The 17,858-nt window shown below is 39.3% G+C and overlaps 1 pseudogene; it reads right to left on the reverse strand.

Annotated features, from left to right (window-relative positions):
* Positions 1-7,525: 7,525 nt before the first annotated feature.
* LOC144611097 (long-chain-fatty-acid--CoA ligase 6-like) overlaps positions 7,526-17,858 on the reverse strand; it is a 34,124-nt pseudogene continuing 23,791 nt past the window's right edge.

Below are 17,858 nucleotides of genomic sequence, written 5' to 3' on the forward strand. Positions count from 1 at the left end.
TTATGCATCAGCACTCTTGTAACTCTTTACAGTGATATTTAGTAGAATGTTAACATTTTTCTAAATAAATCTGTTTTTGTTTTACTTCTTCGTGTAGGAGCCATTTTGTTTGTACTAGCTGTCTTGACATATTATATTATTTTGTATCTTGCTGTATTATTTTTGGACACTTGGTGGTTGTCGTGAGATGAATACAATGTATGGGCATAACATACTGGGAGGAGCCAGAACTAGGTACTATCTGGTAATGCAGAGACGGGATGCGTCAGACGTAGAGAGGCTATGGCAAAATACAGTTCTTACCAGACCTATGACGAGAGAAAAGCTTGGAGAAATACAATCTGTTTGTATTACTACTTCAATAAACGACTAATTAAACTGAAACGTCTTTAAGATCTCTCTGTTGTTGGTTTGTGTCAAGATCGTTCACTCCACTCCTCTGTGAAGTAGTGGCAGGCAGAGAGGACTTGGTGGAAAGGACCGAAGTTGCCACTGCATAATGTAAGAACTCTGAGTCAGCACTCCCCTCTGCAACTGGATCCACGACTTCCTGACCAACAGACCACAATCAGCGAGGATTGGTGATAAATCATTCACTACGATAATTCTGAATGCTGATGCTCTGCAAGGATGTGTTCTCAGCCCCCTACTATACTCCTTATACACTCACGTCTGTGCAGCCAAATACCAATTCAACTCATTCTACAAGTTTGCAGATGACACCACCATAGTGGGTCGGATATTGATTAACGACAAGACGGAGTACAGAAAGGAGATTGAGAATCTTGTAACTTAGTGCCAAGACAACAACCTCTCTCTCAGTGTCAGCAAGACAAAGGAGATTGTTATCGATTTCAGAAATCCCATTCCACATTGATGGCGCCGAAGTACAGATGGTCTAATTCCTAGGAATATATAACACCAGCATGTACGTATCAAAGTAAATAATTCATCTCATAGCTGAAAATAGACAGGATATATTCCTCAATATTTCTCCTTGCGAAACAGACCTTTTTTTATTCAATTTTTCTATTTTGTTTCCACCTTTCTGGAAATAACATGGAATATGGTTCTCTTTGCTCTGGTTCTGAGCTCTGGTATTTTCTCCATAACCCCCAGCAACTTCTTTCCAAAATTCTCCTTACCCTTACTCATTGATTGGGTGGACTAATTTGTCCTTGTGTTATTTTGTGCTATTTGTCGTAACGTTCTTTGGGACCTCTTTCTATGGTGAAGATGATATTTAAGTTTAAGATTACTTGGACCATCTCCGACATCTCCCTACCATTTCTGGATTTCACCATCTCCATCACAGGAGACAGACTAGTGGCCAACATCTACTTCAAACCTACTGACTCCCACAGCTATCTTGACTGCACTTCTTCCCACCCTGTCTCCTGTAAAAAGTATATCCCCTACTTCCAATTCCTCCGTCTATGCCGCATCGGCGCCCAGGATGAGGTGTTTCACACTACGGAATCAGAGATGTCATAAATCTTTAGGAAATACTCCTCTATATCCCGTAGCTCTGCTCTTGCTCCCCCTCACCCCATTCGTAACAAGGATACAGTCCCCCTTGTCCTCACCTTCCACCCCATCAGCCAGCGTATACAACAAATTATCCCCCAACATTTCCGTCACCTCCAACGGGATCCCACTACTGGCCACATCTTTCCATTTCCTCCCCTCTGCTTTCCGCAGAGACCGTTCCCTCCGTAACTCCCTGGTCCACTCGTCCCTTCCCACCCAAACCACCCCTCCCCAGGTACTTTCCCCTGCAACCGCAGGAGATGCAACACCTGTCCCTTTACCTCCCCCCTCGACTCCATCCAAGGACCCTTTCCAGGTGAGGCAGAGGTTCACCTGCACCTCCTCCAACCTCATCTATTGTATCCGCTGTTCTAGATGTCACCTTCTCTACATCGACGAGACCAAACGCAAGCTCGGCGATCGTTTCGCTCAACACCTTTGCTCAGTCCGCCTTAACCAATCTGATCTCCCGGTGGCTCAGCACTTCAACTCCCACTCCCACTCCGACCTTTCTGTCATGGGCCTCCTCCATTGTCATAGTGAGGCCGACCGCAAATTGGAGGAACAGCACCTCATATTTCGCTTTGACAGCTTACACCCCAGTGGTATGAACATTGATTTCTCTAACTTTAGATAGCTCCTCTGTCCCTTTCTTTCCCCTCCTCCTTCCCAGTTCTCCCACTGTCTTCCTGTCTCCAACTACATCCTTTCTTTGTCCCGCCCCCTCCCCTGACATCAGTCTGAAGAAGGGTCTCGACCCGAAACGTCACCCATTCCTTCTCTCCTGAGATGCTGCCTGGCCCGCTGAGTTACTCCAGCATTTTGTGATACCTTTAAGTTTAAGATGCTCTTTTGATGACAGATGATAAGCCAGATAACAGCTACAGGACTCATAAATCACCGTTCCTTGGGGCTTGTAATAACAAGGAACTGCAGATGCTGGTCTATACCAGAGAAAGGCACGTATGCCAGAATAATTCAGCAGGTCATGTAGCATCCCTGAAGAACATGGATAGGCAACGTTTTGGGTTGGAACCCTTCTTCAGACTGATCTGAAGAAGTGTCCCGGCTCAAAACATCACCTGTCCATGTTCTCCCGGGTTGCTGCCTGACCTGCTGAGTTACTCCAACACTGTCTTTTCCTTAGGTCTTGATGAAAAAGAGCTTACTTGTATGTTACAGTTACTTTTTCTTGTTTTGGTACACAGGAGACTAATTGCAGTGGCTCTGGTTAGATTTCAAAAGATATTCCTGCAAAGCCTGTAAGGTCATGGATACAAGTGGTGGAGGGATTTAAATCAGCTCACTTAAATGCTGGAATTGGAAGACAATAGAGACAGGGAGTGTAGCCAGGCTGGATTAAGTTAAGGAGAAAAGGATGGCCTAACAAAATAATATAGCGGAATCACAGAAGGGGAGCAGTGAGAGAGGATGTTGCTGAACTCGTCGGAGAGAGGAAAAGAACTTCTTCAAAGTAGACCTTGAGTAGATTTTGCAGTGGAATGGACAAAATGTGTAAGAAAGAAGTGCAGATGCTGGTTTAAATTGAAGGTAGACAAAATGCCGGAGTAACTCAGCGGGACAGGCAGCACAAAAACTGACCATTTTGATGGTTTTTTCCAGGTAAGAACGTACGTGTTGTGTGTGTGATGAGTGTATGCCGGAGGCTTGCTTGTCCTCCAGAACACTTGAGCGACTCCGTGCATCACACCCTTTGACAAGGGGCTTATGAAAAAAATGCTACTAATCCTATTTTAGATTTCATCACCTATTGACACTTCCTCCATTAATATATTTACCAACCCCAGAGCACCATAACCATCGCTTACATCGTTCACTCATAAGGTCATAAGCGATAGGAGTAGAATTAGACCATTCGGCCCATCAAGTCTACTCTGCCATTCAATCATGGTTGATCTATCCTAACCCCAATCTTCTGCCTTCTCCCCATAACCTCTGACACCTGTACTAATCAAGAATCTTGTCGATCTCTCCCTAAAAAATATCCACTAACTTGGCCTCCACAGTCTTCTGTGGCAAAGAATTCCACAGATTCACCACCCTCTGATGAAATAAATTTCTCCTCATCTCCTTCCTAAAAGAACGTCCTTTAATTCTGAGGCTATGACCTCTAGATCGAGACTCTCCCACTCGTGGAAACATTCTCTTCACATCCAGTCTATCCAAACCTTTCACTATTCTGGATGTTTCAATGAGGTCCACCCTCATTCTACTGAACTCCAGCGAGTACAGGCCCAGTGCCGACAAACGCTCATCATAGGTTAAACTACTCATTCCTGGGAACATTCTTGTAAACCTCTGGACCCTCTCCAGAGCCAGCACATCCTTCAGATATTGTGCCAAATATAGCTCACAATATTCCAAATGCAGCCTTACCAGCACCTTATAGAGCCTCAGCATTACATCCACTCTGTCAGTCTCTATTTCCTAATGGGTTCTTGTGGGTTTCTGTTCTCTCTGCCCAATCTCCATCCTGCAATTCAAAGCTTGTTTTATATCTAATGTATTCCAATTCGGATGAAAGGTTATCCACCTGAAAGGCCAAATAAGGTTCGCTTGCTGAGTAATTCCAGCATTTCTGTTTTAATTTTTCCAGCATCTTGCTCTCGCTCAAGGCTTTTAGGCGGCTAAGGAAATGTTGCTCCTGGCAAAGGAGTGTAGAACTAGTCATGATCTCAGGCTATGGTGTCAACTATTTAAGAGCGAGAGGAAGAGTATTTTCATGGGAATGTTTAACCCCAGAGAGCCGTGGCTGCCGATTTATGTGGAAGACTGAGGCAATAAATTTTGTCTGAAGAAGGGCAGGGTCCCGACCCAAAACGTCACCTATCCATATTCTCCAGCGATCCAGGCTGACCCACTGATTTACTCCAGCCCTGTGCGTCTCTTTTTGAATCGATTTTGGTCCTGTATTATGGGGATGTGTAGGTAAATAGGATTGAGGGTAAAGGGCACTTCTTACATGACTTTATTAAACAGCAGAGCCTGCTCAGAGGGGGCTGCAAAGTCTTGACTTTGTACCCGTTTATATTCCAATATTTAGATTAGCTAAATTTTCTATAAAAATAAGTCATATTATGGAAGAAATTATTTCAGTTAGAATGAATATTGTACTTCAGAGACAGGCAGATGTCACATCCATATTCATTGTGATGCAATCATATGTCATACCATAAATGTTTGCAGCATCACATCATAAGATGCCAACAAACTAATCCATAATGTGATTTTTTACAAAAATACAATGAAGTGCACTGAGATAGTATTGAATATTTAAACTCTGAAACGTGCATGTTGGGTCAACGTTCAGAGAAAATTTAACCCTCGAGGTCAGTTTCAATTTGATTTCTTGGTGACTAATATTTTGATTAACTTTAATTATGCTCTTTTCCATTCATGTGAACAATCCCAGTGTCTATATCAAAAGCATTAATGTCTTTAAAAGGTGTCTTGTTAGATCATTCTCAGGTTTCTAGAGAGAAAAAAAATAGCCTGTTCATTATTTCCTGATAAGTACCAACCGTGCAGTTGTGATAACATTCCCATATTTATTTTTGGATTCACTAGGCCCATTTCTCATTTTGAAGCAGAATCTAATCCTTATTTTAATTAACATTTTGTGGTAAATTTTAATCACAAAGCCAATTATCACTGGGAAACAAAATTGCAAAATTGTTTTAAGTTCTCAAATATAGAAATTTACATTAAAAATTTGTCTTCACGTGTAAAATAATATTCATTAAAATATTCACGTGATACTTCAATTTGGTTGAGATCCAGCATGGAAACAGGCCCTTCAGCCCACAGTTCCGCATAGACCACCGATCACCCAAGTTTTATGTTATCCTACTTTCCCATCCACTGCCTGCACCCCAGGGCAATTTTAAAGAGACCAATTAACCTATAAAGCCACACATCTTTGGGATGTGGGAGGAAACCAGAGCACCCAGACGAAACCCAAGTGGTCACGGAAAACTAGCAAACTCCATACAGGCTGCACCCGAGGTTAGGATCGAACCTGGGTCTCTGGCACTATGGGGCAGCAGCTCTACCTGCTGTGCAATTGTGCTACCCCTCACTGTTAATACTTCTGTAAACATGGCAGAGATTGTTAATTTTTTGCAAATCAGTTCATCCATTATATTCTATTATGTTCTATTTCATTATCTTCTATTTCTGATCTGTATTTACATCAAAAGCATTTTCAGAGCTCTGGCAGTTTTGTTTTAATTGGCATTCATGTGGTGGAACTGCTAGTGCAGTTTTATATCAACTCTTCAAATGATTCTCCATTGTTTGGGGTTGTACCAGTTTTTCTGGCATCTCCTTCAGTGATGTAGGTAACCAATGTATAATAGGTTTGAACTCATAACTCAAATTCATGGGAACATTGGGATATCATCAGATACAAATCTCTTATCTAATGCTTGTAATATCAACATCAAATGGTTCTGATGGAATGTGTGATATTGTTGCAGATCACAGAGCTTGCACAGCTCCTGTCACCAATTTCATTGAAGTCAAGAACATACTGTTATTCTTGCATTTTGCCTCTTTTTAAAAAGATAATATGAATTGTTTAATAATAAAGAATGAATTGTTGGCGAAAGTCAGCTCTAGTGAGCTCAGCAGCTTACTGAAATTGTCTGTATGCTGAAGACAATTAAGTATGATTACTCATCATTGAGGTATGGTATTGAACCTCAATGACATATGTTCAGATATGAGATTATTCAATCAATTATTATTCTATGATTTGAGCTGATGATCAAGGCCTATATTTTGAGGTTGAAGGTGTATTGTGCAGATAGAAATGCTATCCTTGAGCAATTGATTCTCTTTTCTTTTAAATTTAGATCAATGCAAACACTCCAGAGACAATTTTGAAAATAGACCAGGAGATTCTCAGGATTCGGGTCATCACATATGTGAAAATAAACACCATGTATCACATCAACTTATCATTTAAACACTTGGCCTTTGCATGTACCCATGCAAGTAAAGTGACAACAGTTCAAGATTGAACAGTACTTATTGATAAAGCACCTTAAGATGGTTGATGCACAGAAGGTACTATAGAATCACAAGAATGTTTTGTCTTCTGCTTACTTAAGACTATCCCATGAAGATTGAGTATCTGAACCAAGCTGAATTCTCGATTCCACCTTGCATTAAGAGCTTCCGCAGAGATTGTAGTCTTCACCCAGAATACAGCATAGACCAGGAAAGACAAGTAAACATTTAAACCAGGTACTTGGCAATATTAATAGATGGCCAGTTCTCATTTCACCTCTCAAGTCGACTAATACAATTTCCTTGTACTGTATTGATTCCTTAATTATAAACTTTCATTTTCAGATTATTTCCTAAACTGCAATGTCATGAATATTTATGATCCACAATTCAATGAAAATAATAACAAATTATATTTAATTTTAGTTCAATACAAAAATGCAATTGTGGTTCTGTCGGCAGCTCATGTGGAACAAGGAAAAACTATCTACTTCATGTATTGATGAGTTCATACAGCAGAATGTAAATGTTTGGAGAATAGACCAATTCTTGTACGTTTTGATTTACAAATGTTAAAGGATGACTTTTAGTAGCTTAACCCTTAACCTAGTAACTTTTTATTTCTCATTTTTACAAAATATGTACATTAGAATTTTAAGCTATTAATCACATCCTCTTATAAACAAAGTAAATTTCATTGTGGAAGAACATACAAAATTTGTTTCTATTATAGTGCAGCTTTAAAAAAGTCAAATCTTTAGTTTACATAGAAGATCTTGAAATTAAGCAAGAGACACTTTCCAGTCGACTGAAGAAAATTCATAGGTTTCTGAATATAATGAAAGAATATATTTCATACATATGTATTGTGTTCTTCACACAAGATAAGCAGCTGGCAAATAGGATTTTTTTAAACTCTCCCACACCTCCCACACCCCCACACCCCCTCCCCCCATACAAGATATCCACCAAATATTTTCATATAGAAGTGTTAGCATAAAGCTCTTCAATTTGTTTCCGGAAGTAATTTCTCATCTCCACTCTTTTGGCATTTAATGTTGGGGTCAGCAGGCCATTTTGAACAGAGAACATTTCACAGTGGAGATAGACATTTTTTACCTAGAAGCCAAGAAATCACAATTATCAATATCATCAAATCAATTAATTTGGAAAACAAAAATAGGTTACGTGCAAGGAACAAAATTATGGGAAGATATAATGGGATAACAGAATTAACGTGAATGGGTGGTGTGGACTCAGTGGGCCGAAGGGCCTATTTCCACGCAGTATCTTTCAATTCAATACAGTTAGTTACTACAGTTTTCCATTTGTAGTTATTCTAGTTGTAGAAATAAGCATTCCTTTATATTCCAATTATTTAAGTATTTCTAAATAATTCCAAGGGTTCTACGTGATGCTTGCTAAATGTCACCTCTCCGGTACCTTTTCATTTCAATTAGTTCAGTTTGGAAAGCAAATATGTTGGCATCTTATTACAATTGCATGTATGCTTGGTGAGACCATATCTATTATACTGTGTACAGTTCTGTTTTTAATACATAAGGAATTATATGCTTTCATTAAAGGTTTACTAAATTGATTCCATGGATGATAGATAGGTGGTTCCAGTGCAGAGAGAGTGAACAGTCTGAACCTACATCTAAATTTATTTACAATATTTTTGGTCCACTCAGCACGTACCAAATTTGCAAGATTGCCTGCTAAAAAAGTTATGTAAAGCCATAACAAAAAAAGACTAACAAATTGTTAAATGAGTACATTAATCTATTAGTGATGTGAATTATCAATGCTTATGAGGCCTGTAGTGATAGAAATATTAAATCTTTTTTTAAGATTTGAATTTCTTTCTTCTGCTGAGAAATGGAATAAAAATTCACAATACTTTCATAAAACATATGACGACATCCTAAGTATAAAGCCCACACTGCTCAGATCTATTATTTTCAGAAAGAACTGGTAAAAATTAAGGTTAAATTAACCAATTTTTTATGCAACTTGGCAATTTTAAGTCATTTTGATAGAAAGTGGTAAATCAATTTCTCCAATGAGCCTTAATTTAAAAAAATCATAATTCCAGATTTGACTTATTTTTTTTATTTCTGCTGGTTCTCCTGTCATATAGCTCTTCTTTCACAAGATATCCAACTAATCATAGCTTACTCAAATTCTTTAAATTAAAAATACCTTGCATTTAAAGTCCATTAAAATATGTCAAGTAACTAACATCAAATTTGATCTTGCATAAAATATTAATACTAGGAATTTACGCCTTAATAATCAAGGATCTAAAAATCGTAGTCCATACTCCTTACCTGTTCAAATGAATAAAGGCCAGCCTGTTGCCCCAGTTTTACCATGTCCTCCATGATAGCTTTTTAAAAATCCTAAATTTAATCAAAGCATTTTGTTATGAGTGTCTGTAGCTTTCTTCTAGAATTGACATCCAGCAACAGGAAATGAGATGCAAGTAGGCATGCAGAGCAAAATTAAATCATGCAGTGTTCTTCACTACCAACAGAGGTCATCTTATTAACGTTTTGCCCCAACAGGTTTAATCTTAAACTTATGTTGACTGCAAAATTATTTATAATGATATCAGGTTTAATGCATTATATATTCCAGATATGCATCTTTAAATGCACTTTAAAAACGTACCTTGGATTTACACAGTTCTCCATATGATCCATTAAATCCCCTTTTCCCTGCCCAGGCTTCTGTAGCTTCTGGATCTGGAACGACAATACCTACCAAGAAGGACTGTACCAAAGCAGTGGAAGGATGTTTATATGTCATCAGAAAATGAAATATAAATTTTAATTAAAATTTATAGATTCAACTTTCATGAGATGAAAAGTTATAATAAAATTTAAACAGCTTTTGATTGTTGTATTAAATATTAATAGCACCAGAAGTTGTCCCGTTAAATGATAACACACCATTTGATCTTGGGTAATGTAAATGCTTTTTACAACTCTGTTCTATTATATTATTAATACCAACTTCTGGATGAATTGTCAGTTTATGTTTGCTTGCAATTGTTCCCCATTCAGTCGGCCATTCTTTCCCTTAATTGCTCATTGTTAAGTCCCATTATCACAAGTTGATATTTATTATATTCTCTGATGTATTGTGTGACATATATCCAATACAACAACACAGGGACCAGTCAGTAGGATGAACTGCAAATAACCCGAGACAAAAGTATATTGAAAGAACCGGATTAATGGGTAATATTTCACACAGATGTTCAAATGCAATTGTTATATTTACCTGCAAACTATCTCCATGGACATACACTTGGGCCACAGGTTCACTCCGTACATAAATATTCTCATTTTTTTCAGGCGCAATGTACTCTCCTTGAGCAAGTTTGAATATATGTTTCTTTCGGTCTATGATTTTTAAAGTGCCATTCTATATTTAAGAAAACAAAGCAAAGACCTCCACAAAACTTCTGACATTAACTACAATGTAAATCACAATATTACTCTTGAAAAATAAAGTATAATGGAAAATTCTAGGTGGCTATTTCTATCATGTAATTGACCATCCCTAGTTGCCCTCCAGAACGTGATGGTGAGCTGCCTTCTTGAACCACTGCAGGTGGGGTGTGGATCACCTACAATGTAATCCAGGATTTTGTCCCATTGATGGCAAAGGAACAGCGATGTATTAGTCAGGATGGTGTGTGGCTTGATGACATTCGCTTGTAGGATCCTCCACATACTGCTCCAGAAAATCATTTCTCGTATACAATCCCCATTAAGTCATGTCATATAGAATTGCAAAATATTAAATTATTTTTCTTTCAATGTCTATTTGGGATGGGGTATGCTCTTTGGCCTGTAGAGTCTGTCCTGCTATTCAGTGAAGAGATGGTTGTTCTGTATTTAATTCCACTTTTTCCTCATACTTATCGATTCGTTTAGTTTAGAGATACAGCATGGATATAGGCCCTTCGGCTTACCGAGTCCGCACCGACTGGCAATCGCCCATATACTAGTTCTATCCACTAGGAACATTTTTGTAACTGAAGCCAATTAACCTACAAACTTGTATGCCTTTGGAATGTAGAAAACCAGAGCATCTGGAGAAAACCCACACGGGAATGGAAAAGGTACAAACTGTGCATACAACACCCAAAGTCAGAATTGAACCCGGGTCCCTGGTACTGTGAGGCAGTAACAATACCACTGCACTTGATACAGTTTAGTTAATTATATTGAACCAAGTTAATGAATTTATATCGCAATAATTATATTTGAATGGAAGTCAGGTGCTTCAAATAATCTTAAGAAACTATTAGCTATTACTGTTCTATATGTGGATGCACTCCATACTCCCATTTATATTTAGATACGAATTTATAACAATGATGACACTCCGGAGGGTATGTTTTACAAAGACTGTTTTATCAAATATATTTAAAAAATAGAGACCTTCAGAAAATGATCATTAATTAGCTAAACCGCACAATGAAACTAATTAGATGGTAGAGGCTTACCTTTAACCATTTGCCAATGTCCCCAGTATGTAGCGACCTGTCTTTGTCCAAGGCTTCAGCAGTTTTCTCTGTGTCTTTGAGGTAGCCTTTGAAGACATTTGGTCCTTTCACACATATCTACAATATAATGGTCATTTGAAACAGTCAGTCAAAAGATTATGTTGCAATTTTATTTTTCAATCTTCCACAATCGGGTTCCTTCTTTATAGTTGGAGATACCTCAGCATTAGTTTTAGTTGTCACTTTTGCACAATCAAGTCAGAGTCCCCTATCTACTACTTCAATGCAGTGAGTTGGGATGATAGAGATGGGATTTGACTGGGCAGTCAAAGTAGCAAGGGCAATAATAATCAAATTGCTCTACGAGGAGTATGTTATCATTTCTGAAGATGTTTCCTTCATGTGATACGTCCCTCAAATAGAATATCAAAGAATACCTAAAACTCGGGCTGAAATATCATGAGATGTAAATATTTACCTACCTCTCCTTCTCCTTTTGCAGAGAAATATTTCATTTCTTCTACATCAATAAGTTTGAGAAAATTACATGGTAAAGGAGCCCCAACATGTCCTGGAGAAAGTGGATTAAGCAATTTATTAATTGCAAAGCAAATCATTTTATGTCATGAAGGAGAATATAGATTTTAATACGTGTTTGGAGACAAGAACTAAAGTGCGTAAGTACAAAACTGATTAAAGTTTGCTTAAATACTAATGACCAGGAAAGGCATCCTATCCTCCTTGCCCATTCCTTTTGCGATTTTTCCCCTTGGTCCTTTTGTTCAACACCCTTTTCCTCTATTTTCCCTCTTCCACTCTTTGTACCTTACTTTTCTGCACAACTTGCTAGCCCGTATTCTTCTTGTCCTTCCTAGCTCTTCCCACTTGCTTTTCCTCCTCTTAATCCTATTTTGCTCAATTTATGTCTTACCTCTACTTTATTTTCCTTCTCTCCATGTCCCATCAAACAACTACCAAGCACTCTCTCTTCATATCATTACGTCCATACCATTATCTGTATACTTTCCTCCTGCAGTTCTTCTTCCCTTCCTCTCTTCCATTATTCTGTCTTTCCTCTACATTTTCCTCAATCTTCCCTTCTTCACCACTCTTCCAGTCTGGCCATCCATTTCATCTCCTTTTTCCCCACTACTTTTTTCATCCCTGCACTTTAAATAATTCCTCCTCTTGCCCTCCTCCAAATCTTTCATGCACTCACCTAAACCTTCCTTTACTTCCAGCTCCATGTTTTTTCCAAGCTCTTTCCTAGACAGTCCTCTCGCTTTCACATCTCTCGCCATTTTCCTTGCCTTACTTCTCTCCACACTACAATGCAATCATCCATTTACATCTGTTTTAGTCCCATTTTCCTCTCATCTATCTTATAAATGTGAGGTTATCCATTTTGGTGGTAATCTGAATGGTGTCAAGTTAGGAAATGGGGAAGTACAAAGAGATCTGGGTGTCCTTGTTCATCAGTCACTTAAAGTTAGCATGCAGGTACAGCAGGCACTGAAGAAAGCTAATGGCATGTTGACCTTTATGACAAGACGAGTTGAGTATAGGAGCAAAGAGGTCCTTCTGCAGTTATACAGGGCCCTAGTGAGACCGCACCTGGAGTACTGTGTGCAGTTTTGGTCTCCATATTTGAGGAAGGACATTCTTGCTATTGAGGGAGTGCAGTGCAAGTTCACTAGGTTAATTCCCAGAATGGCGGGACTGTCGTATGTTGAAAGACTGGAACGACTAGGCTTGTATACATTGGAATTTAGGATGAGAGGGGATCTTATTGAAACATAAGATTATTAAGGGTTTGGACATGCAAGAGGCAAGAAACATGTTCCCAATGTTGAGAGAGTCCAGAACCAGGGGCCACAGTTTAAGAATAAGGGGTAGGCCATTTAGAACAGAGATGAGGAAAAATGTTTTCACTCAGAGAGTTGTAAATCTGTGGAATTCTCTGCCTCAGAAGGCAGTGGAGGCCAATTCTCTGGATGCTTTCAAAAGCGAGTTAGATAGAGCTCTTAATGATAGTGAAGTCAGGGGGTATGGGGAGAAGGCAGGAACGGGGTACTGGTTGTGAATGATCTGCCATGATCACATTGAATGGCGGTGCTGGCTCGAGGGGCCGAATGGCCTACTCCTGCATCTATTGTCTCTTTTAAGATTTGTCCTTCTCCACTTTCCTTGAAAAATATAATAATTTCCCTCCTCATCTCTCCCAAATTCCCCTTTCCTCCCTCACCTTCCCCATTACTTCAGATTACTCCTATAACACTGCCCGCTTGGGTCTCTATCTTTGCATTGATCTCGCTTGTCCTTGCTACTTTGCCCTTCTCCGTTTACATCTTCTTCCTCCACATCATTAAGATTTTATACGTTTGAATGACTATCAATAAACGAAGACTTAACAAATCTGAAGCAAGTTTGCTCTATTTCTCGTAGCTGAATATTAATTTAGGAACCTTGTATAAACCTCCACATATATAGGGTGTTATTGCATTGGAAGCTAAAATTAGTATCAGATAGTACCTGATGTCCAGTCTCCAGGTGTGGTGAATGTACATCCAGCTGTGCACTCAGTCTGTCCATAACCTTCGTATACCTGACAATGGCAAGAAGAGCATTCTCAATAATTTCTTAAGCTCTACTGTATTGAGTGTCCATATACTAGCAGAATGGAAGACGTCTATACAACTGCTGATATCTCTCAATCTTTCTTATTTAACATTATTGGTTAAAACTAGATGAGGTATACACTTGATTATAATATAGGTTTTTTAAATGAAAAAATGGTAAATAACAGATGCAAGAAAAAGCCTCTGGTGTTAGGGATATTGAGGGACCTCAGAGTACAAGTTCATCGATCCTTGAAGTAAGTAGTATAAAGGTTATGCTCCAACTTTATAAAGGCTAGTTGCAGCTCTGGTCATTGAGGTGTAGGAAAGATTTGATGAACACTGGGGAGTGTAGAGGAGATACACCAGGATGATGCATGGGATGAAGCAGTTCAGTTGCGAAAAGAAACTGGAGAAGTTGGATAATCTCTTCATGCAGCAGAGGTGGTCAAGGGAGGGCATAATTGAGGTATACTAAATATGAGGGAGATAGATAATTTTGACTGCAGGGACCCCCCCCCCCCCCAGGGGGATTCTGCCTGACCAAGGTTGCTGTAATTGGTCATGTTTATTTATTGTTTTGGTGCATTAAAGTCCCTGTAAAAACTGCAGCAAGAATTTATTTATTTTCCGTTCCCAGCACAAATGACAATTAAACACTCTTGATTCTTGTTTGGTAGTTCTGATTTGATCAGTCACAATAATGGTGCAAGATTGTTTTTTAAGATCTGACTGCATACTTTTTTTTAATTAAAATTATTGTTGAATAAAAGATTTATGGAGTGATGGAAATTATAAAGGTAGTTAAGGAAAGATAGAATAATTATTGCACTGGACTGCAGAATAGGTTTCTCAAGACAGCCATTTATGATAAGTGGAATCTACATTGAGCCATTGGTTAATCACTATTACTGCAATATATTCCCCCTTACATCATCAATATTTAATAAATGTCACCAGTTTTCCGACAACTTTGCTGAAGGTAAATTAGATGATACGATATTTTGTAAAAGCAACATTGCATTATATCATGCAATATTTTACAACCATTTAGCCAATTTCAAGGTGCATTTCCTTTAAGGCCAGAAAATCCAACAACAACAATCCAATCTGAGGTCACACAAAATTTAATTGTAACTCAGGAATCAGGAGAGCTTGGAAGGCATATGATGGTTTAAGCTGTGGATCAGAAAAGCCAAGCATTTTTAAATTGGCAGCAACTGTCACTTGGAGCGTAAAATAGTGCATCCCCAAGCTTGTTTGAGCATTCAATATCTGTTATTTGTAGATTATCTGTAACTTTTGTTCATAAGCCCCAAAATACTGGACCATAATTTTACCTGGTAGCACCAATGTGAAATTGGGTTTGCACTCAATAAGCAAGAAGCTCGCAGTATTGAGGAATGCAGAGTCCAACATTCTTGTAGAGTCACTTACACAGTGAATGGCAATCTTCTCCATGGATTGTCACCTTGTCGTGGTGGAGAAGCTTGTGTGGTCCTGAGATCCTGAGAGCGATGCCATCTGGAGCTATGCTCCTGGTAGGGTCACCCATGGCAGTAAGATCGAGGGGAAGGTCCCTGACAAAGAGCAATCCAACCAAGACCTCAATGGTGGAACAGGCAGAGGATGATGGCTGACTTTAGTGGAGTGTCACAACGGCTGGGAAGGCGGATGAAGGCTGCAGCAGAAAAGGGTCCCCGGTCGTCGTGGACTCCTTGCCACTGGATCCTGACCCAGATCTGTCAAGGACCCTGTGGTGGCTATCTGTACACCAGTCTCCCAACGTTAAACAAAGTCATGCACAGGCGTCCTCCATAAAGGAGGACAGTCATACTTGCTTCAAGTGACTGCCGATGATGGATGGCAGGGCTCTGGGGAGTGTTGTGGAGCAGAGGGATCTAGGAGTGCAGGTACATAGTTCCTTGAAAATGGTGTCATAAGTCGATAGGGTGGCCAAAGACGCTTTTTGGCACATTGACCTTCATCAGTCAGAGTATTAAGTGTAGAATTTGGGTGGTCATGTTCCAGTTGTACACAACATTGATGGGACCACGTTTAGAGTATCGTGTTCAGTTTTGGATACCCTACTATAGGAAAGATGTTAAGTTGGAAAGGGTGCAGAGAAGATTTATGAGGATGTCGCCAGGACTCAAGGGCCTGAGCTATAGAGGTTGAGCAGGCTAGGACTTTATTCCTTGGTGCGCAGGGTATAAGTGGTCTTATAGAGGTGTATCAGATTATGAGAGGAATAGATAGGGTGAATACGCAATCTTTTACCAAGAGTAGGAGAAACAAGAACCAGAGGACAGAGGTTTAAGGTAAGGGGGATAAGATTAAATAGGAATCCAAGGGACTACTTTTTACACAAAGTGTGGTAGGTATATGGAACTAACTGCCAGAAGAGGTAGTTGAGACAGATACTACCACAACATTTAATAAACAATTGGACAGATGCATGGATAGGATGGAGGGGTGTGGGCCAAATGCAGGCAGGTGGGACAAGTGTAGATGGGGTATGTTGGTCAGCATGGGCAAGTTGTGCCTAAGGGCCTGTTTCCACACTACGAATCTATGGCTCTATAATTTATGACTCAAGAGTTTGCAATAGTCCCTACAAATATCACACCACTTGCCTTTTCTGCAGGTTAATAGAAATTAGTTGTACTAATGGCCACAGAGTCCACCATTCTTGTGGGGAAGAGGGAACAGCCACCCAGGAGATGTGAACTCAAACACCCATAGAGTCATCAGTACCAAGAAGGGTCCTGACCCGAAACATCACCTAACCATGTTCTCCCGAGATGCTGCCTGACCCATTGAGTTACTCCAGCACTTTGTCTTTTTATTTTGTAAACCAGCACCTGCAGTTCCTTATTTCTACAGTAAAGATGTTAAGTGTATGGACCATCTCTCTTTGCTATTTATGAGACGTTGAATGAGATGTAATTATAGATTTGGATTATTCAAAATAAAATTGTTCCAGTAAACTTGAAAAAGTAACAGAAGCAGGAAAAAACCTTGCGTACCTGGCAACCCAGTGCCGCTCTTAGGAAACCAAGTACAGCAGGAGAGGCAGGAGCAGCCCCGGTCACAATCATCCTAACCTGTCCCCCCAGACTCTCCTGTGCAGATAAAGATATTTAATTAACAGGGAGCACAACAAATTCTGGGTAACACATATTTAATGGAAACTTCACATTACATCATGACCTGGGAAATTTTTAGAAGTTTCTAAACTGCAAACAACATTTCACACGGTTTTCAAATACGAGAGGCCAGTTTCAATGAAAATCCAGACTTGCGCTGGAATACAAGTCAGGAGAAGTACAAAGGATCAGTACCAGCCTCTATATTTTCTAGTCCGTGCCAATTATTCTTGGCTCGGATAATTTCCCAGTTAGCTTTATAACTGATCTATAAATGTACCCCATAGAGTATCCTGCAAATTCAACTGTTGCGAAATACAAAGAATATTACTCCCCCTGGAATTAATAGATCAGCAAAAGGTTACAAAGAGAGCATTAACCAGACTTTCCTCCAAAGCTAGAAGATTATAAAGTTACATCATGTTAAATTTGGAACATGGTAATTAGTTTTTCTATGGTGACTTGGCGATAGGAAGCAATGCAGATGACTGTAGCATTTTAATTATGCAAGCTTGAGGGTAGTTAAATGGTTCACTTCATCCACTGAATAGTCTTCTGCATCCCTTTAAGAAATACATATCTGATCTTCCAATTGCCGACAGCATAGAGGAAATTGGAAAGATTTTCACCAGTATGTAAGAGAGTATGCTATTTCGTGGTCAAAATTAAAGATCAATTTGCCGTGGGATGATAATCAACCCTTTATTGAATGCGTGAGGAAAACAAACAAAAAAAAGATTGGCTTTATGAAAATTTGCTGACCTAAAGTTTATGCGAACATCCATCTGTATGTCAAGGTGCAAGGATTAATTTTCCCAACACAACAATCACAGAGTCTAAATGTCATGTACTTTCAAATGACGTGCAGGTTTGTAGGTTAATTGCAATAAAAATGTCCTCCTTGTGTTGAGAGTGGATGAGAAAGTGGAATATCAGAACTAGTGTGAATGGGTCAGCATTGACTCAGTGGGCCAAAGGGCCCATGTTCATGCTGTTCTCTGA

The sequence above is a fragment of the Rhinoraja longicauda genome, chromosome 39, assembly GCF_053455715.1.
Source record: "Rhinoraja longicauda isolate Sanriku21f chromosome 39, sRhiLon1.1, whole genome shotgun sequence".
In the NCBI taxonomy this organism is placed as follows: domain Eukaryota; kingdom Metazoa; phylum Chordata; class Chondrichthyes; order Rajiformes; family Arhynchobatidae; genus Rhinoraja; species Rhinoraja longicauda.